Source organism: Apis laboriosa, unplaced genomic scaffold (genome assembly GCF_014066325.1).
Source record: "Apis laboriosa isolate Shangri-la unplaced genomic scaffold, ASM1406632v1 scaffold5_cov152, whole genome shotgun sequence".
Taxonomy (NCBI): Eukaryota; Metazoa; Arthropoda; class Insecta; order Hymenoptera; family Apidae; genus Apis; species Apis laboriosa.
In genome coordinates, this window is record NW_025223857.1 from 4,352,772 (window position 1) to 4,377,267 (window position 24,496).

The window sequence follows — 24,496 nt, forward strand, 5'->3', positions numbered from 1 at the left end:
TTTTTTTTTTTTTTTTTTTTTTTTCTTACGTGATAATTATAAACAACGCGTCGTTTAAACAGCGACGTTATCGAATTGGACACCGTTGTTGTTTTCTTTCCCATAAATTTTTATTTCTGTGTCACTCTCATTGTCACTCGCATACTACGTTTGCGTTGCGGTACACGACGACGTTACCCGCCCGCACGGTACTCGAATATTAGCGTTATTTGCGCGGTTCACGAATTAATGTAGTTTTTAGGTTACCTATATTTAACGTGAATCATTTAGCTCTGTTTATTTCGCGCGCGCACGCGAAACGAAGAAAGACATAGGTTGCAATTGCGCGCGCGATTCGTAGCGATTCGTAGTCACGTGTAATTTATATACAAGAGAATCCTTGCGGATTATACAAGAGATTACGGCGAATAAAATTGTGACGACGGTGTAACGAATATCCGCGAGAGAGGAACATTGTGATTTTGTACATAATTTTAGTTTCGTAGTGTGGCTTCGAGCATAGTCGATCGGCCGTAACAATCAAGTGGACCCAATGAAACAATTGTCAATTATTAATTTTTTCTGCATCGCGATTGGAAGAAAAGAAAAAAAAAAAAAAAAAAAGAAAAAAAATAGAAAAAAAAGAAAAATGAAATAAAGAAAGAAAGAAAGAAAGAAAGAAAAAAGGAAAAAAAGAAAATAAGTCTAAAATTGTTCTAAAACGAACCATTCGTCCATTCCGTGATTCATTTCTTTTGCCCCTTGCGATGATGCGAGGAACAGAAAAAAAAAGAAATTAAATTCTGTGATATTGGAATTTCTCATCTCGGCTGCTTTGGAAATTAACATCATACGGAGTAAACAGAAAACCTAAATCGAGTATATCGCACACAACGTTCGAATGAAAAATCGAAATACTCGTTTTTCGATATCGAAGCTAGAACACATTAGAACGTACTTTGATATATTTTTTACAAAAAAACCTGCATGCATTTCGTAATAGGACAAGAGAGACAAGTACAGAAAAAAGAAGAGCAACACAAGAGGAGGCAAGATTCAAGCATCTTATCGACTACTGGCAAAATGAATACGTCGAGAATGTGTTCGATCATTTAGCTTAGGCAATTTTGTACTTACCTCTTATCGATCCTAATTTCCAAGGAACGTCTCTAACTAGCTGTATCTGTTCAGTATACGCGTCAATTCTTTATTCCGAAATTCGCGCAAATTATGTGTAACGCGACTCGATAAAAGTGAGAATAGATGGGCCTACAAATTTTATTATACAATCTTTTCATCCCCCAACTGCGCTTCTCTCAATTCCACGCGATTCTATTCCACAATTTTCTCTCGATTCTCTTTACCTTTATATTCCCTATACATAATAATTTAACCCGTAAGCAACTTAAATTCATTCTAATCTATTATTTTCTATCGTCCCGTAGAAAATCCTCGAAATCTCGCCTCTATTCCCGTATCATCGATTACTTATCAAGAGCTAACTTTTACGACTCGTCTGTCTCGTGCAAAGAGACAGAGAGAGAGAGAAAGAGCGAGAGAGAGAAAGGGCGAACAAGAGAGCGAGAGAGAGCGAGAAAGAGAAAGGACGAACGAGAGAGAGCGAGAGAACGAGAGAAAGAGAGAGAGAGAGAGAGAGAGAGAACGAGAGAGAATGTCCAGATCGTTACCATATGAGGCCGTGAAAAACCACGTCGTGCGGCCTTGCTGATGACTTCCGGTATGCCAGCGCATCCGGCACGCGAACCTGTTGATACGTTTACAACGAGGGTGCAAGTACCCCGACACTGCGGTAGAACGCGCAGGTAGGTGTTCCTATCGTTCATATCTACCAAAGCGAAACAAGCAACGAGAATCGAAGGTGAATAATTGCTTCGAGAAATGGAATATGATCAAAAAAAAGGGAAAGAAAGGAAGGTTTAACTCCTCCTCTCTTATATATACCCTTCCGGTATATATATATACATATATATACGTAGGATCGATGAGATAGATAAGGGACGAGTTTTCTCGAGCTGTTAACCACGCGTGCCTAATATCGAAACTGGCTCAAGGTTATGCTTACGTCAGAAACGCCGAACCGGAGGAATTCGAGCGTGCATGCCGATGGAGGCTTAATTGATCCTGAGTATCGGTTTCTTGCCACGTGTGTTCTGGCCGCGGTTAATGTGATTACGAATCACTTGGAATATAATAAGGAATCGAGGTGGGAGGCACACTTGTCCTTCCAAGTGGCGCGGGGGCTTGATTGATTTTGAATTTTGTTAGGGTTTACTTAGGGGAGTAATTTAGTGGCTAATTTGTAGAGGAATGTAGAGGGCATTTTTCTTTGCATATGATTTTTGAGAAATAGAGATATTTAGTAGAATTCTAAATTTTAGAGGATGAATTAATGTAAGCACGTGAGGAAAAAAAAGTGAATTTTCGTATCGAAAACAGTGGTTCGATCACGAAAGTTGTTTACTCGTGTGCTTTCTCGTTTTTTCGTCTCGCATCGCGTATATCGCGTCACAGTTTTAATTTAGAGAGTTAATGCCAGTATCGCGTGTCCGACCGCGATCGGCAGTTTCTACTGCGTCGTTGAATCACCAGCGACTGCGTACAAATGAGCATTCTGATCAAGTTGTTTAAACAAACGTACATTTTTATCCCGTGGAAAGCTTCCTTCTATTTTGCTCTCATATTTTCGAATCCCGCATCTATTCTCCTTTATTTTCGAAAACTACCCTAACAACGTAAAATACACACCTATAATAGCCAATAATTTTAAAAAATACCTCAATACGTTCAATACTCCTATTAAACCAAATCGTGGTCGTAATACAATATCATCGAAAGATAAAATTTTCGAAGCGATCACACGTAAAACGCACTTAACCGTCTCGATATAGTCCAAACTATAGTCCAAACTATTTCCATCCGCTATTCAACGAAATACTCACGTTCGAGTAAAAAATCACATAATCCAATTATTTTCTTTTACCTCAACTTTTGACACTCATACACTTATACGAATATTTACGCAAGCCACTGCTAGCGCTAATGCTTTCCCAATCGACGTATTCGCCATTTCGAACAATCTCACGACCGCGAGTGCATCCAGCACCCCTATTTACAACCCCGCGCGGAAACCTTCGCGTCACCGTTACTGCGCCGGCGAGTTTGCGCATTAAACGTCCGCCAGGGTTCCGACTCCAACCCCTAGACGGCAGCTGTGTGTCGGGTTATAACGTAGCCCTCCCCGTCCCCTCGGAGGCCGCCCCCAGCCACCGATTGAACCGGTGAACCGAAGGAGTCGAAGCAACCCCCAGCTAAGCCCCCGAGAGGCAGTCGTGAGCTTGGTGCCGAGCTGGGGCGATGCTCGTCGCTCGCGTGTGCTTCGCGATTGCACCGAGTGCTCGCCATTCCGTGTCGTTACGCGCGTCGCTCGCCCCTAATCGACATCGTCGCGCCCGATCCACGTCCCCGTCGCCGTCGTCTCAGCCCTCGACCTTCCACGGATCGTCGTCTTCGCCGACGTGGTGCCCGTCGCTGTCCCCGTTGAGGCTGGTGCCGCAACGAGGCCCGAAGGTGCAACGACCGTGCGACCATCGGACAGCCGCACGTGAGCACGGATTCGACGCGAGATGAGAAGAAACGTGAGTCCCGACGATTGTTGTCGAACCGATTAACCGATTCGGAGGACGGGAAAGGTGCTCCATCTCGAGCGGAAACACGCTCTCTCCGCCGCTGTGGCGCGAGATGGCACGGGAGAGAGAGAGAGAGAGAGAGGGATGAATCGGTACGGGATCTCGTTCGATAGGGTAGGTTTTAGGTTCTCAGGCGGTTGTTCAATGTTGTTTAGGATTTTCGTTTTCTGGCGGATTTGGAGAAAAATTTGGTGAGAAATCTTAGTCGAACGGTTTAGATGATTTATCGTTTGGGGTGAAGGAGAGTTTGAATTCCTCGAGTGGATAAATTGAAGTGGTTTTTTGGATTAAATTGAGGGGTTTTTCGGTAAATTGTTTATTGTATTTTTCTAAACAACGGGTGGTTTTAGTGTTCTGTTTTTTTAGATTCTTTTTTTTAAATTTTGCTTAGAGGAGAAATGGAGAAATTTTTAGATTGCCTTGTTCATCCTGTTTGTATCTCTTGGAAAAAAGAAGTTTTCGACGATACTCGCATAACGATTACGTTCAAGACTGAAAATTTTAAGCTCCTTAATTCCCACCATACCAACTTATGCTTATAATCCTCTTCATGCCCCGCAAGCTTTAAAAATCACATTTTCCGAGTAACGTTCCACCTCACCCGAATGCACACGCTATGCAAAAACTTGCATCACGCTCCACGGCGAGATCGATAAGCTGGCCGACCGCTTCGAAAATATTTATAAACCAGATCCAAAGTCCACGTTCTCTAGGTGTCGCATATAAATCTACAAGTGTCCGGGAAAAAAAAGCATCCGTGCGATCTTTGGAGGAGAAAGAAAGAAAAGAAAGAGAGGGCGGGATTTAAAAGAAGCTACTTTATAACGGTTTTCCATTACCAAAGTGGGCAAAAAAGAAAAAGAGAAAAAAGAAAGAGAAGGGAGGAAAAGGATTCCACTTGTAACGATCACGTGCGTTCGACACAGCTTTAAACTGTGCTCGGATTCTCTAATATCAGCGCAGTGTCAGTTTCAATCCTTCGATTCTTGTGTAGACAACGAAATTTCCCTTTAACAAGTATTTTCACTATCCCTCGCTGAATATTAGAAAATCGCAAGACATGCGATCTAAAAAATAAAAACGAGCGATTTTTGATAAAATCAGAGGCAGGATTGCTTGGACTTATTTTTATTAAATTGTTACAGATAATGAAATTCTTAAAAAAATAAGACTTTTGATATTTATAGTTTTATTAATGTTAATCAAAGTTTGATCGAACAAATTCGATATATCTTGTCCAAGAATATTACGATAATAACATGAATTGAATAATTCTATTGATCTAATTTATCAATAATTTGTTATATTGAATTTTAAATCACTCGAATTTGAGGTATTTATTACGATATTTTCATTACATTAATGAGACGATTAATTCTCGTAATATTCAAGTATTCGTTCCAAGCTTTGAATTAACAACAAATATTTACGTTTAATCATTTTATCTTTGAAATTTTATCCAATTTCCACACACCCAAGCGTTTTCCAATTTATATTTCCAATTTACAATTTGCAATATCGAAACGGGAATATGAATAAAAATTGCAAAGGGATGGTCAGTTGCTTTAATCAAAAGATTAGAGAAACCAGGCCTAATGACTCTTACGACACGTAGCATAGCTGTTTCCAGCGTCTTGATATCTCTTCGCTCCTCCTCCGTCTCTCTTTGTCTTCGTCTAGGCCACTTCCGCTTGGCCAAAGTCAAGTGGCAGACCTGCCTCTCGCTCTTCGCACGCCCCCTCGTGTTTCCACGTTTTTCCACGTTTTTCCACGTTTTACGTGTTCATCACGTATCCGCCCCTATAACCTCCACTTGTTTTCCGCTTACATTTTTATTCCACCCTTCCATCGCCTCCCATCCACCGTTTTCACTCAGGCCTCGTTTCGAGCCTAGTTTCGAAACTGCCTCTATATTCGTTAATTTTTCATCCTTGGTCTCGTTCGATAATGCATCCAACTGTTACATCTTTTATGCCTTTCGCTGCTCTCCTTTCGAGATTTCCTTCGTTTTTTACGTTTTCTTCTTCTTCTTCATCTTCTTCTTTTCCTTGTTAGATATTCGCTTTGTGGAATATTGTTCATCGATCGTTTCCATTCGTTTTATAGAAATTGTGAATGAATATTTTCCTATGTTTTTTTACCGCGATATGTTTGAAAAGCGAAACGAGTTGTTTTAATATAAATTGGGGAACTGGAGCAGGTCGCGATATGGGGAGATTGTAAATTAATTAAATTAATCAAATATTACTTCATAAAGTAGTTAAACAAGTTTCATATTTATAATTATTTTTATAATACTGAAGTTTATTAAATATTACGAATCACTTGTCTTGAGATTAGAATTATTAGATTCGTATTCTGTTTTAGAAAAGAATTTAAAAAGAGAAATTGTAATTTCTTTATCCGAACGTTTAAAATATTATTTTTGGCTATTATAATAAATTAATTTCTCGTGTTCCACGGCATAACGCGGACCATTACAGTGGTACAGTCTACATTGTGCACAGAAATACACTAAATGCAAGAAAACACACCCCCAGAGATTCCATTTACCGCGTAAACGCGCTCCAGTACTCATCATCTTTTGTTTCCACCAATCTTCCGTCATTCCATCCATATCACTACCGCCCAGTTTTATCACCGTCCCTTATCGTTCTTCTCCACGTTACCAACACGTACAGGAAACATTCCTTCGCTTTTATTATTAGCCTTCGACGCCTCCACCCTTGCGCGCTCCCGTTTCTCTCATCACCTGTTTACTCTCGATACAGTGCGATCGATCTGTCAGGTCTGGAATTTAATTCGATGCCCTTTTAAAAGAGAAATCATTTTTATCAAAAAGGATGCGCGTTTCACTAAAAGAAAAAAAAAAAAAAACGATCCGAAACGATGATAATTAAATAAAGCCAATAAATTATCTTTTTGCTCTCAAAACTTGCATTAGATTAATAATCCAAGAATTGGAACTGTATAATATAATTTTTAAAATGATATAATTTTTTCTTTGAATCTTTTCAAAAAGTTAGAACTTGCAAACTAAAATTGCAATTGATCTGAGCTTGTAATAAGAACAATTGAATCAAAACAACACATTTTACATCATTCATTCAATGACGAATATTAAATTTATTAATTTTAAATATCGATCGAATGTTTCTCTCTCCTAAACGAAAAACTTGCACTCACCTTCGCAAAATGAGATAGCAAAACAGAATATTTAAATCAAATTTTACGAACAATTTACAAACGCGGAGGCATCGAATTAAGTTTTAAACGTAATAGAAAGCAGAAGCGTAGAAAATTGGTGTCGTAACGCGCTCGTGTTGGCGTTGGAATGGAATTTCGGTTTTAATGAATTTTCCAAACCCTGTAGAAGGCCTGCCGCGGTGTTAATTAAGGGTTGGCCGTCGAGCTCCATCTTCGACAGATCTGTCGATGGACGTTTTTCGTTCCGCCCTTGTATATTCGCTCGCGATTATCCGCCTGTCCCAGCGACATATCGGACCCTCCCTGTCGATTCGATGCTCCACCCGCGAGGTATTGCTCCAACGTCTGTTCGGGATTGGTAGAGTTAATCGAAGTTTCTGTTCGATGGATAGAATTGGGGGGAGAGTTTGTAAATGGAGACGATTCGAAGCCGAATGTTTTCTTCTTTTTTCCAAGGAAGGAGGGGGTGGGGGTGATACTGCGAAGTGGGTCGAGGAGAAGGTGGTTGGGATGGAAAACGTTTTCGAGGAATCGAACCGCGGTTTGCGTGGAAAAATTCCGAAAAGTTAAGACCTTTGTTCGATGTCGTTGGAGATATCGTGCTCCTCTCGAGAATTTTCCAGTCTTGGAATTTAATTTTTTGACGCATAAATTTTCTTGATTTTTGAGATAAAAGGAAAAATGTAAGTGGTTTTTTTCCCCCTCGTGGTTCCGACTGTTTGATAAAAATGAAAATGGAATTTTATTCGTTTTTGAAGTAAAATGAAATAGTCAATTATAAATGGAAAACATTTTAGGGGAAGGGAATGGGGGAAGCTTACATGGAGAAACGGGTTTTAATTGTTGAAAATTCGATTGCCAAGTTTCCGGAGTGAACACGATTGTCACGGTGAATTAATTTTCTGTCAGTTTGAACGACAACCCTTATGTCAATTTCGAATCCATTAATGATAACGCAGCTTCATCTGACTTTTTTTGATTTTCCTTTCACTTCAACGACCCAGTTTCGAGTCTTAAAAATCAGACACGAGATCGAATATATCGAATGAATAATGATTCAATAGAGATCAAGGCACGATCAAGAATCTTCTTTGAGGATCCATCTATACTCAAATCCAATTAATTTTCTCACGGATAATTTTCATATTTGCCACGAATAATCCACGTAATATAACGTATAATATAATATAATAATATAATAAATAATATAATATAATAAACCCACGCAACTCGATATCTTCCCATTTTCAATAATCGGGCAAATTGCGGAATACAAATTCGCACAGATACTTAATACCTTCGAACAAATCGACCAACGAACCGATTCCTTCAATCCAATCCATCCGATCCATCGATATCTTTATACTCCTCCATTTAGAGGAATGAACCGATCCATTGTTCGCAGCGGGTGTTCGCCAAGCGAATGTTTCTTCAGACGAACGGGTCAATTTCGAATAATTCATTGTACGTGGGGCATGTAAATAGGAGCGATCCACGGGTTGATCTCCATTGCAAATCGCAACACACACTGTTGGAAAACAGGATTTTCGGACCTCGTTTCGTATTATACCCCTTGGAAGCGTATTCTCAACTCCATAGAGGCTCGCCTCTCCTCTCTCCCTCTGCTCTCTCCGCCGTCCCACTGCTCCGTTCCCTCGCGGGCGACCGATAAAAATTACTCGAAATTGCTTTGGACGTTGATCGTATCGCGATTACGTATTCATGACGCGCCACTGGTTACCCTTCCAGACGTTTTACGACGTCGCGTAACCTTTCGAGAGCTACGTGCAAGAACGTTGTACTCGTACATTTTTTTTGCACCCTCGATACGCGTGCTAATAACAATTTTTGGGGATAACGAGAGAGCGGTGAAATTACGGCGAATGATCTCTGTGTTTCGAGATTTTTTTTTTTCTTTTGTGTCAAAAATTTACAAAATAATCCTGTGCGTTATTATTTTCATCGAAAGGAAAAGAATAGAATTTCGGATAGTAACTGAAAATTTTAATATATTAATGTGTATAGTAACGATTCGATGAACGAATCAAAAAACGACTCCATTCAAGTTTTTCAAGAATGAATGTAATATATTGCAGATAAAATTTATGGTCTGCATTGCCAACTTGTGGATCCAAGAGGACTCCAAGAGGATAGTAAATTATTTTGTACGAGGTTGATATTTTAATTTCCGATTATTCAAATATATTTTTATATAACATTTTTTCCTAATAAGATCATTATAATTATTGCAAAATTCCATTAATAGTTATATAAGAGTAATTTTTGATAAATAAAAGAAACGAGTGTCTTCTTGTGAAAATTAAATCGAAGAATGGATCGAAGAATTATTTGTAACAGGATATCGATTCGAGAAACGTTGGGAAACACCGGTCTCGAGGTGTTAGAAATGTAAAAGAGAAAAAGTGTTTGGACCAAATAAGTACTCGAAATTATCGCGTGAATGGAAGATGTATGGCCATCTAGAGTATTGGGTGGACGCGTTTCGATATCTTGCAAGAAGGGTTGCATCGAGTGAAAAGAATATAGAAATAGAAAACTGGGATGTGTGTATAAATGGTTATGGAAAGTCGTTAAAGGATTAGAGTTAATCGTATTGAGTCTAGATTATTGGGGGAAAGTTTTTGAGAAAAAAACTCATTTAATTTTCACGTATTAAAAACCTTGTAATTCAATTTTTTACATAATTTTATATCCACTTGATAAAAAGTAATTTTCTAAAAATTTTTTAAATGCAGAATAGAGAAAAATTCGAAAGTGAGTAATTCGCATACGAAAGAATACCGTACATCAAAGTTCGTCGCCAATCCCCTTCGAATTGATACATCATTATAATTTCTCCACGAGCTAAGTGGATTCACCGATTCCATTGCGATCACGTTCGAGGATCGTTTTTTTTTTTTTTAAAAATCCACTTTCTTCGTCGAATCGAGGCTATTCGATTGAAATTCCTTCGGACAATCGTCGTGCATTGCAACGTACGTTGCATAAGAGGACAGGAAACGTTTTGCATTCGAAAAATACGCGTGGAAGAATCGATTAGCCAGATGCGCGCTTGCCGGAACAGTTTAATGCCCGCCATTTTGGAAAGTTAAAAGGAAAAGATCTGCGATAAAAGGAAAAAAAAGAAAAAAAAACAGGAAGAGAAAAGAAGCGGAGTAGAAAATTTAGAAAAATCAGAAACCAGAAATGGGAATATCAAACGAGCCAGAAAATAATTTTCAAAAAACTGCTGAATGGGGAAGGCAGAATCTAAAAGAGGAAATAGAAATCTGAGAATGGCAACGTCGGATGAGAATTTTTCCAAAGCTATTAGAAAACGAAGGAGCTAAAATTTAAAGAAAAAAAAAAAAAAATTGAAATCTGAGAATGGAAACGTTACACGAACTAGAATTTTTTTGACACGATACGCGTTTATTATATACGTTGGTAGTCTGTATACGCAAATTAAGAGGGCCCTCGATTCAAAACGTTATCGCTTACGAAATCTTCTTGCCAAGCAAATTAGGTTAGAGGTGTTTGCATGCCCGTGTAACCGCGTGTGCACAATATTTCAAGGCTTAATTGGTGTCACGGTAGCTAAGTAGCCTCCGATGTTGAATCGTTCTGTTTTCTTTCGTCGAGAACGAGGATGCTTCCACCTGCCCTGTTCTTTTCCTTTTCACTCCTACGTGTGTGTGCGCTTAACGATCCTGTCTCCCTCTACTGCACTATCTATCGGTAATCGTGTTCACGATTAATTTTTTTTCATCATTCATATGAATCTGAAGGAATTCCTTCTTTCTTATTCTTTCCAAAATTTTTATTTTCTTTTGGGACTAAGGTACTAAATTATTACGATATTATATTGTTATAAAAATTATCATTTTACATAAATTTGAAGGTAAAAGTTTTTGAAAGGTAAAAATTTCTCTCGAGAATTACTTTTGGATATCGTTGGATATTGCGTTGACAGTGAAAGTTACTCTCGAACAATCACTCGCAACTCAGTATTCAGATTGTAAAAAAATATTCGGATAAAGAGAACAACTTTCAAATGTATTTTTAGTTCATAGTCATACGTTTTACAGAGTGGTCAAATTTTCATTTAAAAATCATAGAGAAATTTAATTTTCTCCATTTTTTCTCCATTACCCGTTAAAAGTAGGTGTCACTGATTTTTTTTGAATGACGTGGCGTTCGATTCGGTGCCACGACGTGCAAGTTTATAGCTCGCCAGTTAATATATTTCACTCTTCTCTCGATTAATTATTTCATCGTTTTGCAATCGTCATTAAGAACATCTCAATTACAAATTTCAACACGAAAGAAAGGTTTCAAATAAGCGAATGTCGAATTTACCCAAAAAAGATTTAACTTAATAGAGAAGAGACACGTCTTAATTATTTTTCGCTCCGATTAAATCGCCTCGATACCAATATCTTTCCTCCCCTTCCCTCGATTGCTCGAGAAATAAATAGCAAAAAGGGGCGTTGAAGTAAAGACGATGATTGAGCCTTTCAACGTCGATTCGTCGCGAAGTGGACTAATTGCTATCTCCTGGGATCCGATTCTTCGTTTTCCAGGAGGGAAAGATTCGCAATCGAGGCAAATCAAGTCTGTTTTCTTTTCTTAATTGAAAACCGGTGACGCCGTCTGTTTGATTAGATCCCCCACGATCTCTAGACTAAATCTCTCCGCCAACCATCCGAGGATTTGGTTTCAAGCGAATTTATTACCGACTCTTTAATTTTGCTGGCTCACAGAAGAGGGACTTGGAATATTTCGTCCTTGCAATTTTCTTGCGAATACTTTGATTGTATAATTCTTTTATTATAAAATAATGATCGACGCGGAATAATCCTTATTTCCAATTTTTATTTTAGGTTAGCTAAATTTAGCAGACTTTCAATATTTCTCATTTTCTTCTTTCACAATGAAACGAAGATAAATCTAGCCAATTATCCTCGAAAAATTCCTATCTTTCCAAAGGATTCTTCTCACACCACCGAATAAGAACAAGTCCGGAATGATATTCATTTTAATTTTCGCTTCCTTTCAAACCCACGTTCGATAATGAAGCCCACATCCCTCCAACGTCCGATCCTAATCTTTCTCTCCTAAATGTTCACTCGATTGTTCACAAAGATGGTACAAAGATCCCGCCTCCGTTGGTAGAATTCTTTCCCCTCCCCTCCTCTCTCTCTAATTGTTCTACAAGCAACAGAGACGCGGATGGCGAGTCGCCGTCGGTGTCTCCGTGGCCCGGTGACCTTTCATCATCCACCCTCGTCCCAGATGCACGTCGGGTTGGTAGAAACATTTCTAAGAACTCGTCACCACCTTTTGGTGGCTAATAGGCGTCCGCCAAGCCTTCTGGCGTTGAATCGGCTCGTTTCCTCCGCCTGGCGGAACACCGCCTCTCTCTCTCTCTCTCTCCCTCTCCCTCTCTCTCCTTTCTTCTCTCGTAACACTTTCCAGCCCTCGACCTCGTGGCCGAGGATCGATCCCTGTGACGTGGTGCGTGAGCACGCCTTCCGTGGAAAAAAAAACCGAAGTGGGGGAGGCGAGCACGTTAATAACTAATAAGAATCGCCCGTCCAATGCGAGGGACAGAGGTTCTTGAAGGAAAGAGCAGGTTAAGACGAGTGAGTTTAGCTTAGCTTTGGAATTATGTTACGTATGTATTTTAGAGGGTGTACGCCAATTTCATTTGGAATTGGAGTGAAAGAATGAGGGTGTTGAGCGTAGTATATAGATATTTATGAATGATATAGAAAAATGAAGGAAATCGAATGCGCGATATTGTAGATATTAAAGTGGATCGAAATTATTTTATTCCGTTATATATCCGTAGATTAGAGAAGATTAGGTTTTTGGTTTAGGGAATTATTGATTGGATCAATAGGATGGTCGATATAACGCCTGCCAAATTATATGTTTGGACTACTGTCGTATATATTCTTTCATCGAACACGTGTCACATAGAAAAATAATCGTGTGTCAATAGCTACTAGAAATACCTACGTATTCTGAAAAATTTTCTCATCATGAGATGTATATGGGCCGAACCATTGTCACTTGACATATTGATCTATATTCCAAGTGACATGTATGTATCCGTTTGAAATCTAAAAATAGGTGTATCGTTCACGAACTGCTCGCTCAGAAACTTCATTGACAGATTTGTTACTTGTTTCTAGTTCCATGTCCCCATGTGACACGGAGGATGACCATGAGGGTACGTTTATATCTCGCGCGTGGCGGGTGAATAGCAACTGATATATCGAGTTAACGAACCAACTGTGACCGAGGTATTGTATCATCCCAGTGTAGTTTTCACGCTGATCGAGGCTCTTTTTCGAAAACTCTCCCTCTTTTGTTCTCTATTCCCGTTGCTATTATTATTATTTTTTTTTTTTTATTTCCTTCCATTCGATAGACCGATCGCTTCGACCCGTATAACGAAGTAAATCATATTTTTGCATGAAAAAAAGATACAAACCTCGTTCTAAACGCATTCACGAAGAACTTACTTTTTTTGTAACGAGCAACCATGACGAAATCGATCTCTTATCCAATCTAAAAAAAAAAAAAAAGAATTAAAAATAAATTTTGTTAGAATTAATTTCTAAAAATTTTTAGAATAAAATTTCTAAAAATTATAATTGAAACTTTCGTGGGCTGGTTGTTATAACTTAACCTGTTCTCGATAATTAAATTGTTGCCGAAACATCAGAATTTGTGAATCTATTCGAAATAAATGAACAGTACGCAACCGGAATTCATCGAGTTCATCAAAAGTTGGGGAAATTTCGAAATTAAGAGCTATTGTTGATTTATTTTGAACGGGATGCATATTGTTATAATAACGACGTCCCCTTTCAATGGGAATTATCGTAATACACATTAGCAAAATTAGAAGAACAGAGTCGTAGCGTTAATAATCTCGCGTTGATTACGACGAAACTCTGGAAAGCTTTATTGTAACTTTAACCCAGATCCGATACCGAATCCTAGTCATTCTAGTCTGTCCGTTTCTCCTTCGTATCCAACGTATTCCGCCGTATTTCGAAGTATCCATAGAGATTCGTCCAAAAATAAATAAATTAATAAATTGAAATAGATATATGGAAAAGAAAAAAAAAAAGGAAAAAATACGTGCTTTTAAAAAATAAGAAATAGAAGAGAAAAATAAAGTCGTCGGATGATCGAAAAGAGGGCAAAGGGGGGACGCAAAATTAACCCTATCTGGAATCAACATTCGTGCAACAGGCTATCACACGAGTTGCCTCGAATTGTTTACTTGAAAAAGTAAAACGTGTGGACGTGAATGTGAATCTGCGTGTCAGAGGAAAAAAGGTATGGAAAAAAAAAAATATATATATATAAAAAGGAAAGAAGGAAGGAAAAAGAAATAAATAAATAATAAAAAAAAAAAGAAAATTGTCAAGGCTCTTCTTGGAAACGCCACAATTTACGATAATGTCTGGTAATTTCGTTCCATGCCTATCGTTGTTCAATCTTGCGTTAAGTGGCCCATTGTTGTGCTCTTTCTTCTACTCCTAGGAGAATAAGAACCTTCTCTTTCTTTCAGTTTGTTTTCATTGTTTTTCTAGTCTTTCTCCTTGCTCTCAGCTTTCTCTATCTTAATTCCGTTGTCTGTCCCGATAATGGACGACGATGTTGGGCGTTTCGGGATGGAACGTCGACTAAATGCGTGTCGGACAGTTAGGTAGGGAATGTCCCATTGATCCTCGCGCACGCTAACCCTCGAGCGCTCGCTAACGGGCAAGGGAAATTGGATTCGATCCTCTTGTTCTCGTTTAAAGCTTGCTCGTTGGTCAAAGGACGAATTGATTGGATAGGATACTTTTTTTTTTTTTTCCATCCCTACCACCTTTTCCCTCCTCTTTATTCAGGGAACACATGCCTTCTTGTGATTTAATAAGAAGAAAATTGTATTAAAGAAAAGTTGTAGGGAGAGAGAAAGAGAGAGAGAGAGAGATCTTTAGAGAAAGATTTATAGTAAGATTTTAAAAATTAGCAAGGAAGGATGTTTCGAAGGTTGAAAATTAAAACTTTAATAATTTTCATACTTTTCTTCCATATTTTCATTAAAATTAAGAATTATACTTGATACTTCATAAGTCGAACGTAATTTGAAAAAACCAATTTTACTTTCACGTTTAATCCCCCGCGATTAAGTTAAATATATTTTTATCCTCGTTTCATCCGTCCTATCCACTCGAAAGAAAATTTCGTCTCCGCCAAATCGAACCAACACACAGGCCGAAATAACACAGTTATTCGAAGAGGCGGTAAAATCGTTTCCTTCGAAACCACTCAACCTTAGTGAACGACGTTTGTTACCATAAATTCCCCACTCGGGCGCATTAAAATTCCACGATTAGAGGGGAGGAGCACTTGTGGAGGAGCGGCGGCACTCGAGGCCACCCTCGGCTGCTGGTCCGGCGTTCGCCGCATTGCACGCGTCGACGCATTAATTCTCGAGCGAGTCTCGAGGGCTCGTTTCGTTTTTCCCTTTGTGCGCATTGGGCGCGCGTGTCGCGCGTGCAGTTTTCCGCATATGCAACATTAGCGCGAACGCCACGCAATGCAGTGGCAATCCTCGTCCTTAGGTCACGTAAGCGTGCTTAATGCGAGCGGTGCACGAATCGAGGAAAAATGTAAGAAGAAAAATGGAAAAGAAAAATAAAAGAGAGAGAGAGAGAGAGAGAAATAAAGGAAAGGAGTGAATTGCCGCGTAGAATTTTTGGACGTGTTCTCCATTTCCATGTTTCTCGATTTATTTTAAAATTTCCGCGAGTTAAACCGAAATTTATCAATTCCGTCGGCCTTATAATAATATATAACACGTTGAGAATCCACTCTTTAACGCGTGGGGAAATATCAGCCTCGTACAATAGAGATACTTTTCCATCCACTTTTACGCCGCCCTCGCGAGATTTTTTTCGTGCCACTCTCGACTCGCTCGACTGGAAACATTACGATAACGTAAATCGACGCGACTTTACCGTCCATTATGATTTTCCGCTTCGTTACACCGTGTAACGATTTCCAACGAGGGGTTGAAAAATTGCATTGAACACGTCACAACGACGATGAACGGCTATTATTGCATTGGGAAGAGGATGAGGGGGGAGGATATAGAAATTTTGTTGTTGTCGTGCACCTGTCGTTTCCTTGCATAATTTATCGTGGCATTGTTTTTAAACGTTTTCAAAAACTGAAATATTGTATAAACATGTTGCATTATGGCAAATATATCATCGAAAATATCTCGACGAAGCGAAGCGAAGTCTTCTCCAGGCTTAAAAAAAAACGTGACGCGATTTTTAAAAGTTTTTAAAATTTTTGTCTTCTTATCTCCATCATCGATATATTCCATCTGTTTACTTGTTTACCCTTTTAACAGATCCGTCCTGTTCGTAATCGACGATTTGGAACGGCGGGTAATTAAGATGGTGAAGATTGTTGGCCGTTTGCGACGTAGTTAACCAGCTAGGCGTAAGATTAATCTTGGTTAAGTGTTAAATTGGCGAATTGTGCTCGGTCGGTAATAACGACACCACGATTTATGTAACGAACCCTGGTAACGTAATCGCGTCCCACGATTGCGCAATATTTCCTTCAGATCCTATCACGGTTTCCGTTTTAAAACGCCCCCTGGAAACGTCTACCTTCTTTATTAATTAATTGCTGCGTTAAATCGTAATAATTCTTCGTTAATGTCCGCGGTGAAACACACACATGTACACACGTTCGAGTGATTTCGCGTGAAAAATTTTCGTATACGGCAACCCCGATTCTCTCTTGTCTACGCGTGAAATTAATTCCACTCGTAATCTGCGATCGATCTTTCATTTTTCTTTCGCAACCTTTTTTTTCTTTTTTTTTCTCCTCCCTTCTCGGGAAAGAAAACTTGTTTCTTATTAAAAAAAAATGTTCCGTGGAAATTCGCCGCGTCGAGGGAATTTTATTTTCGGAGTCGTTCCACCGTGACATCACGCGCTCCTCTAATTACTTTTGAAATCAAGGTTCGGTTTTTGCACTCCTCTCGCCACTTTTACCGCCCGTTTTCACGCGAATTTGTTGTAGATTTGATATAAGAGTTAATTAAAAATATTCTCGGTGTTTCTATTTCTTTTTTTTTTTTTTTTTTTTTTACTTGCATAGATTTAAATTATACACATTTTTAAACTAATGATGCGACGAGTATTTCTATTCAATTTTCCACGAGATTCCAATTTTTTTTCTGAATTTGTTTTATTTAAACTTTTCTCATTTTCTGTCGTTCTGTCTGGGGAGACGTGTAATCATCCCTCCCCAATACGCGGGGAATAAAAATTTCATTCCATCCTCGTGATTCCTTCTCGAAGATGGATCGCTTTTTCGCTCTTCTTTCCAAGAAACTATCTTCGAGCGTATTTCGTGGGATAAATTATCGTGGAAAACGAATAAGAAGCGATCAGGTTGGATAAAACATCTCTCGATATATATTTATAAGTGCACGAGTTTCAATGTGCGCATTATTCGTAGGAATCACGCTTTGACAGGGATACGACAAGCGAGCCGTGAAAATGGAGCTTTCAATCAAGTTACTGGCACGTAGGTTTCGCATTAATCAGCCTCCGATTCAACGATGACACGTTTCTTTACAAAGTTTTCTCTTCGAGAAATTTTAGTGAATAAGGTGTATGCAATCAATTTTAATTTGTTTCTTTTAATTATTGTTCCATATGTAATTGGAACGTTTCGAGAAAAAATAGATTTTATAAAGTTATTATCAACTGATGAAAGATGAAAAGGAAGAAAGAGACGGATAGTAAAAAATTCTTCCCGATTTCGTAATATTATTTTATTCTCCTCAAACATTTCGCAATTTCGAAGATTTACTTACTCCCTGCAGAAAAATAAATATTTTTCTTCGAATCGTTCATCGACGCGTGACTTCGTAAAATTCGAAAATTTCATCGAGGAAACACTAACACTATCGCTATGTATATAAGTAGAGTCGTCTCGCGTTCGAACCGGAAGTACATCAGCGTCAGCGTTAGATTTATATCTCGAGGAAGCTTCGCGCTCCTCGATCCAAGAAAAAACGTTCCCATCGTCCTCCAAACGTCACTTAGAAAATAGGAATTCAGCCTCCAAAGAATGGTTATTCACATTCATTCCGAACATTAATCCTCGATACATCAAGATATACACCTACTCGATTCGAATATCTTCCAGTCAGAAATTCAGACAGCCTTAGAAAATGGCATTATAGATTTCAAAGGGTTTAACCTTTTATAAACACATGTACCCACTCACACGTACTTATCCTCGATACACGTACGTACATACGTATATTCACTCGATTCAAAGCCTTCAAAGTTCAGACAATCTTAGAAAATAGCATTTTAGCTTCAAAAGATGTAACCTTTTTCAAACATAATCCTATATATATATATATATGATTCAACGTCTGGAAAGTGAGAACAGTTGAGACAGAGCAGTTAAAAGAATAGCAATTTTAAGTTCGAAAGGGTGGTTTAACCTTTTCCAAGAATAATCCTCGATATATACACGAAAGTGTACTTGCTCGATTCGCTCGTTTTTGGCGTGGAGGAAGTGCGGGCAGCAGTTTACCGGAAGCTGGTGGTAGGACGAGGGTACACAGGCCGAAGGCTACGTCGGCCTAGATGCATCGGTATTGAGTGAAACGGCACGTGAAAAGAGAAGTGCGTTTCGACGTGGTGGCGGGGGTAGGTTGCATCGATAAAACGGAACCGAGCGTCTCTCGGTCGGTGCGCTCTTGGTGCACGCGTTCGCGAGATGCACCGGAAACGAGAGAGGCGAGAGCGAGAACTGATCAAGTTTGAGCACGGGGAAATTCGATGAATCAATCATTGGCATTTATTATCGGCCGTATCGCTTAAACGATTCAAATCTCGTTTCGATTAATTCCACCGTACAATGTGTACGATATTATATATATATATATACGTCCGTTTATTTCTACTCTTCTGATCGATACTTGTTTACTAATCATCTTCAAAAATTTACTATTACTAATCATATTATTACTTATTTACTAATCATCTTCAAAAATTTCTTTAAGGAAGAATTAAGAAATATTAGATAAATTCTTTCGAGAGATATACGATTCAAATCTCGTTTCGATTAATTCCATTGCACGATGTGTACGATATTATATATATATATATTTATACGTCCATTTATTTCTACTCTTCTGATCGATACTTGTTTACTAATCATCTTCAAAAATTTACTATTACTAATCATATTATTACTTATTTACTAATCATCTTCAAAAATTTCTTTAAGAAAGAATTAAGAAATATTGGATAAACTCTTTCGAGAGATATACGATTCAAATCTCGTTTCGATTAATTTCACCGTACAATATGTACGATATTATATATATATATATTTATACGTCCATTTATTCCTACTCTTCTGATCGATATTTATTTACTAATCATCTTTTCAAAAATTTCGTTAGGAATTAAGAAATATTGGATAAACTCTTTCGAGAGATATACGATTCAAATCTCGTTTCGATTAATTCCATCACACGATGTGTACGATATTATATATATATATTTATACGTCCATTTATTCCTACTCTTCTGATCGATATTTATTTACTAATCATCTTTTCAAAAATTTCGTTAGGAATTAAGAAATATTGGATAAACTCTTTCGAGAGATATACGATTCAAATCTCGTTTCGATTAATTCCATCGCACGATGTATACGATAATATATATATATATATATTTATACGTTCGTTCGTTTCTATTCTTCTTCTTTGATCGATGCTTATTTACCAATTATTTTTTCAAAAATTTCTTTAGGAATTAAGAAATATTGGATAAACTCTTTGGAGAGATATACAGAAAAAAATATTACGAGGCAAGTGCCGAGGGATTTTCACTCGACACCAGTATTCCCATAATCAGCACACGAAGCGTCTCTCTCCGCGAGAAACGCGTCTTAGCAGCATCCATTTTAATCCATCCTACGGTGCAGAAGCAGCAGCAGCCGCCTCGGCGTAGTTAGGTCTCGTTCAATATTTACAAACGGCAGCTTTATTCCTCCCTCGCCGTCCAACAGTCGGATGCACGCGGGGACACCTGAGCCCCTTTCCACACATATACACACACGTGTGCGCATCTGAGCATAGCGAGAGGTCAGGCATGCCCCTTTCCGCGACTTGGCCTGTGAAATATCGCCACTGCAGTCGCCGCAGCGTGCGTTCGTTCTCTGCGAAGAGCCGCGTGTCCTGTTGCCGATAGGCCAGGAAAACCTAGGCAAAGGGATGCTTCACCATCGATCGAATGCTTTCCAACGCTTTACGATCCTCTTCGCGCGCTTTACTGCGTGCCCTTTCGCCCGACCCCCTTTCCTCCTTTCCCTCCTCTAAGGTGATTCTCTCCCGCCCTCTTCTTCTTTCACGCCTATTGTTCCTTCCCTTCTCTCTCTTTGCCGCGAATTTATTCGTTCTCTTGTCTAAGGAGGAAGGAAAGAAGGAAAGAAGGAAGGAAGGTTTATTAAGATCGAGCGAGTTTTACATCGCGCCTGGCGATACAATTTAGCTAAATCCCGTTGTTTCTTTTATCGGTGTGTGGAGATGGAGAAGAGGAGGAGGAGGAGGAGGAGCAAGACTGTGTTTAATTGTAAATCGATGGGGAGAGAGATGCGAGGATGATTGCTTCTGGCAATGTGATCTCGATGGTCGGGGGTGGATCTGGATTTGATGAGCGGCAAGATTCTCGTTGACGAGTTGAACCCGAATAATTTAATGGAGAGAGGTTTTATGAGAATTTTTCGAAAAAGTTGGGCATGGTTTTGGATAAATTTGATTCGGGAATTTTTTTTTATCGTTTGATTTTATCCGAATATCTGTTACGATCGATAACGAAAGTGTTATCTAAGTTAATTTTCTTATGTCGATTATTTTATTTTATTATTATTATTAAAAAAAAATTCTCGTGGAAATAATTAAATTTAAATCATTATATTGAAGAACCGAGTGGAGATAAGTGAGCTTAACTTTTTTTTCTAGAATTTTTTAAAGCTTTGTAAAAACTTAGAAAAACTTTTAACGCGAACAAAATGAAGCAAAGAGCACTCCAGAAGGTTGAAGGAAGATTATTCGTAGGAAGAGGAGTTAGTAACTGATCCTGATTTTTTCGCAAACTCTCTCGAACGGAATTAAAAAAAAAAAAAGAAAATTTAATTCCAACACAACGAAAAGGACAAGAATAGAACAGGTGATGTTGCATTTAAAATTATGAAAAAAAAAAAAATTGCTTCCTAGCAATTTCTCTCGCGTCATTCAAGTGATCATTCACTGTGAAACGACGAAAATAAAAAAAAATATATTTGCAAGAAACTCATTCATTAAACAAGTTCGTTAATAAATAGAGGCCCATGATCGATGATGACGTATTCGAAAGGATGACCGCCTGGAGAGGGCCTGGATGGTCGTGTGCCTGTGAACGAAGAATTATATTTAGAACGTTCGATAGAGAGAGTCACCATGCCAGCGAGCTAATCGTTAATTGATGCGCGAAAATTTCAACGAGGCTCGTCCTCGTGAGCCGCGCAACTCGATTTTTCTCGCTCTTGTTTCATAATGCTGGACGCGATTCCGCTTAATCCTCTAAGATTAATTTGCAAAGATTTCACTTTCTTTCGTGGCTCGTTGAAACGATACGCTCTCATTAGCGCGTTGATGGAAAAAAAAAAAAAAAAAAAAAAAATTCTGAGCAGAAATTTCACTCGAACGAGTTCCATCATTTTTCCGCTCCATTTTGCCTTCTAAATCGTGACGTTTTAAACGCGTTTTAATTACGAATAGAATACGGAATAACGTTTTTTTTTATCCATTATATACACGATCAAGTTTTTTCCTCCCATTGTTTTGCGCAGAAAGAATCTATGACGAAGATCGATACGTCCTCTTTGTTTGTTAATTTGCGAATCGAATATGAAAATAATGCTAGGTAATCGATCTTTATTCGTGTACTTGTGTACGCGAATCGAGGTGACAAATCGTTTTCTTCAATGGACGATTCAGTTTGTTTTCTCTTTTTTCCAGGGGGGGGAGGGGTGATTGATAGACGACTTTGAAAAATGAGACCTGGTATCCCCAAACGCGATGTGAAACGCAAGCTTCTCGATAAGAAATCGATCGATAAGAAATCTACGCGTGTCCGTTAAACTAATCTTCAATCGAAAAAAAAACGTAACTTTATAACTTTATAAATACAGAAAATGAACATTTTCTACGTAGAGATTAAATATTATATTAAGATATGCTCGCTCACTTTAATCGAGCTTTATTAAAACAAAGGGGGAACACGAAAAATATTTTTCGTATATTAAATATTTCATTAGCATTCATGAATGCAATTACTCGCCATCAAGCAATTTTCGCATAATATATTATGCAATTATAATTATTCTCACACGCTGTTTCTCTAAAAAAAAAAAAAAAAAAAAAGAGGAAGAAAGAAACAAAAGTTATTTTCCTTTTAATTAATTATACGATATCAATCCGCATAAAATCATCATTTAGGATGTTAAGGAACTCGAAGAGAATGATAGGAAAAAATGCGTCCTAAGGAAGCACGGAATCGGTTGAAATTAAAGCGTGTCATTTCCCCACGAAATCCTTTCATCCTTTTAACACGATTAAATCGAAAGGGGGTGATTATCTCGAAACAATCGTGCCGGTTGCCCCTTGCACTCTTGGAGGGGCACTATAGTGTGGTATAGTGGCGGTGTTACCGCGGCTCGGCAGTCACGAGAATCGGTGGAAAGAGAGCTGCTGAATGAAGCCGGCTTCAGGGGGTGTTCCTGCAGTATTGATCGCCCCACCCTCGCACCACGGGACACATAGCATCCCTCCTTTTTCCTCTATCCTCACCCTCTCCATCGTCCGCTCTAACCCTCTCTCTCTCTCTCTCTCTCTCTCTTTCTTTCTCCCCGTCATTTTACCCTCTTCTTCCCTCACGCTACCCCACGTTACCTCCTTCCTTCTTCCTCTCAAGCTCTACACCTTTTTCATCCACCTGGCCGTTTCACCGTTTTGTCGCCTCCCCTTCCATCCTCCTCTCTCTCTCTTTCCCCTCCACCCTTCTTCCACCCTTTTAACAGATACCCTTTAGTATTCTTTCTCTCGAGTTTCTCTCCCTCTTTCTCTCACTCTGCACTCCACTTAACAACCCCTAGGAACGTCCAGGGGCAACTTCCACCGCGACCAACCCCCGCCCCCGACCAACAAGCTAAACCTCCCCCTCCTCCTCGCTCAGTGTCAAGGTTGGGTCAAGCCGATTCTCGCGGACGAGGTGGAACTGGAACTGGTTTTGATCGACGTGAATCTCGGCATGAATAACGCGGGCGTGCGTTGCGAACGCGTATTTAGGAAATTGCTCGGTTTCCTGGCTATTATGGGGCAGCTTGAGAGAGGGTGGGAAGGGGGAGGGAGGGGATGACCGCGGCCTGTTAAGCGGCGCGCACAGGTGTAAGTTGCGTTGCAACCGCTCGCGGGATTGTTACGCTTGCCCTGTCAGTGTTGCGGTGGCCTGGTCGGCCGGTGTTCGGTAATTGTCGGTTTTCATTGAAACCGACCTGTACACTGTAGCGTACCCGATTTTAGACGAGTTTGATGCGTTGGACAGGTCATAGGGGATAACGTTTCTGAAACCGTCGATATTTCGTTCTCTATGCTGGATGATGTCGAGGTAAAATCGCCGAGTGATATTAAAAAAAGAGAAATGTTATTACTTTTCAGTATCGGGCTTGTTGCAGAGAATATGTAAATAAGGGGAGAAATTTTTATCGAATTATCTATTGGTTAGTGATGATCGATCTAGATTTATTGGATACGTCTTAAAATCAATATCAAATACTTTTATCATCCGAGAGTTCACTCGAATCTTTTTCTTAATTCTCGAGATCGGATTTAATAACGAACCAAATCAAATACCTCCGATTCTCAGGAATACGGTTACACTTGTTGAAAGCTCTTGAACTTTTCTCTTTCATTTTTCAATTGGCGAAGAGAATTCGTGCGTGAGATTTTCTTTTAACATTATCCCGTTATCCCAATTATTTAACATTACTAATAAAATAATACTCGAAGGCTATTCTTCGAGGGAATTTCAAATAGATTTTCGTAACAGATCTTTTCGAAGGAATACACGATTTACAAACAATTGATTTGCAACACATAAAATTCTTGATCGAGTATCATTGAACTCCGCTATTGAAACGGCTGAAATGAATTGACGCGTTCTCAAATCGATCGAGAACTTTCGCTTTCGAAAGATCACCGGCTTCGCAACGAGACCGGTTTCTTCGTTTAATCGAATCGATCGTACGAATTAAAGGCCAGTCGATCCCATCGCTCGTTGGACCGACGATCGATCCACGACGACGAAGCACCGGGGGTTTGCACAGGTATGCATTTACCGCGAACCGGATGACTCCGAAATTTCTTCCGCCGGTAACAGGAGGCTTCCTAACGCTATTAGAACGTTAGCCGCGCGCCGGTAATGCCG

The 24,496-nt window shown here is 39.1% G+C and overlaps 1 protein-coding gene across 1 annotated transcript in view; it reads left to right on the forward strand.

Annotated features, from left to right (window-relative positions):
* Window positions 1-3,328: 3,328 nt before the first annotated feature.
* The window catches only part of LOC122718187 (whirlin), a 96,273-nt gene continuing 75,105 nt past the window's right edge, over window positions 3,329-24,496 (forward strand). The window contains 1 exon segment of the mRNA XM_043943013.1: window positions 3,329-3,635. The gene's annotated coding sequence lies outside the window, so the exon portion shown is untranslated.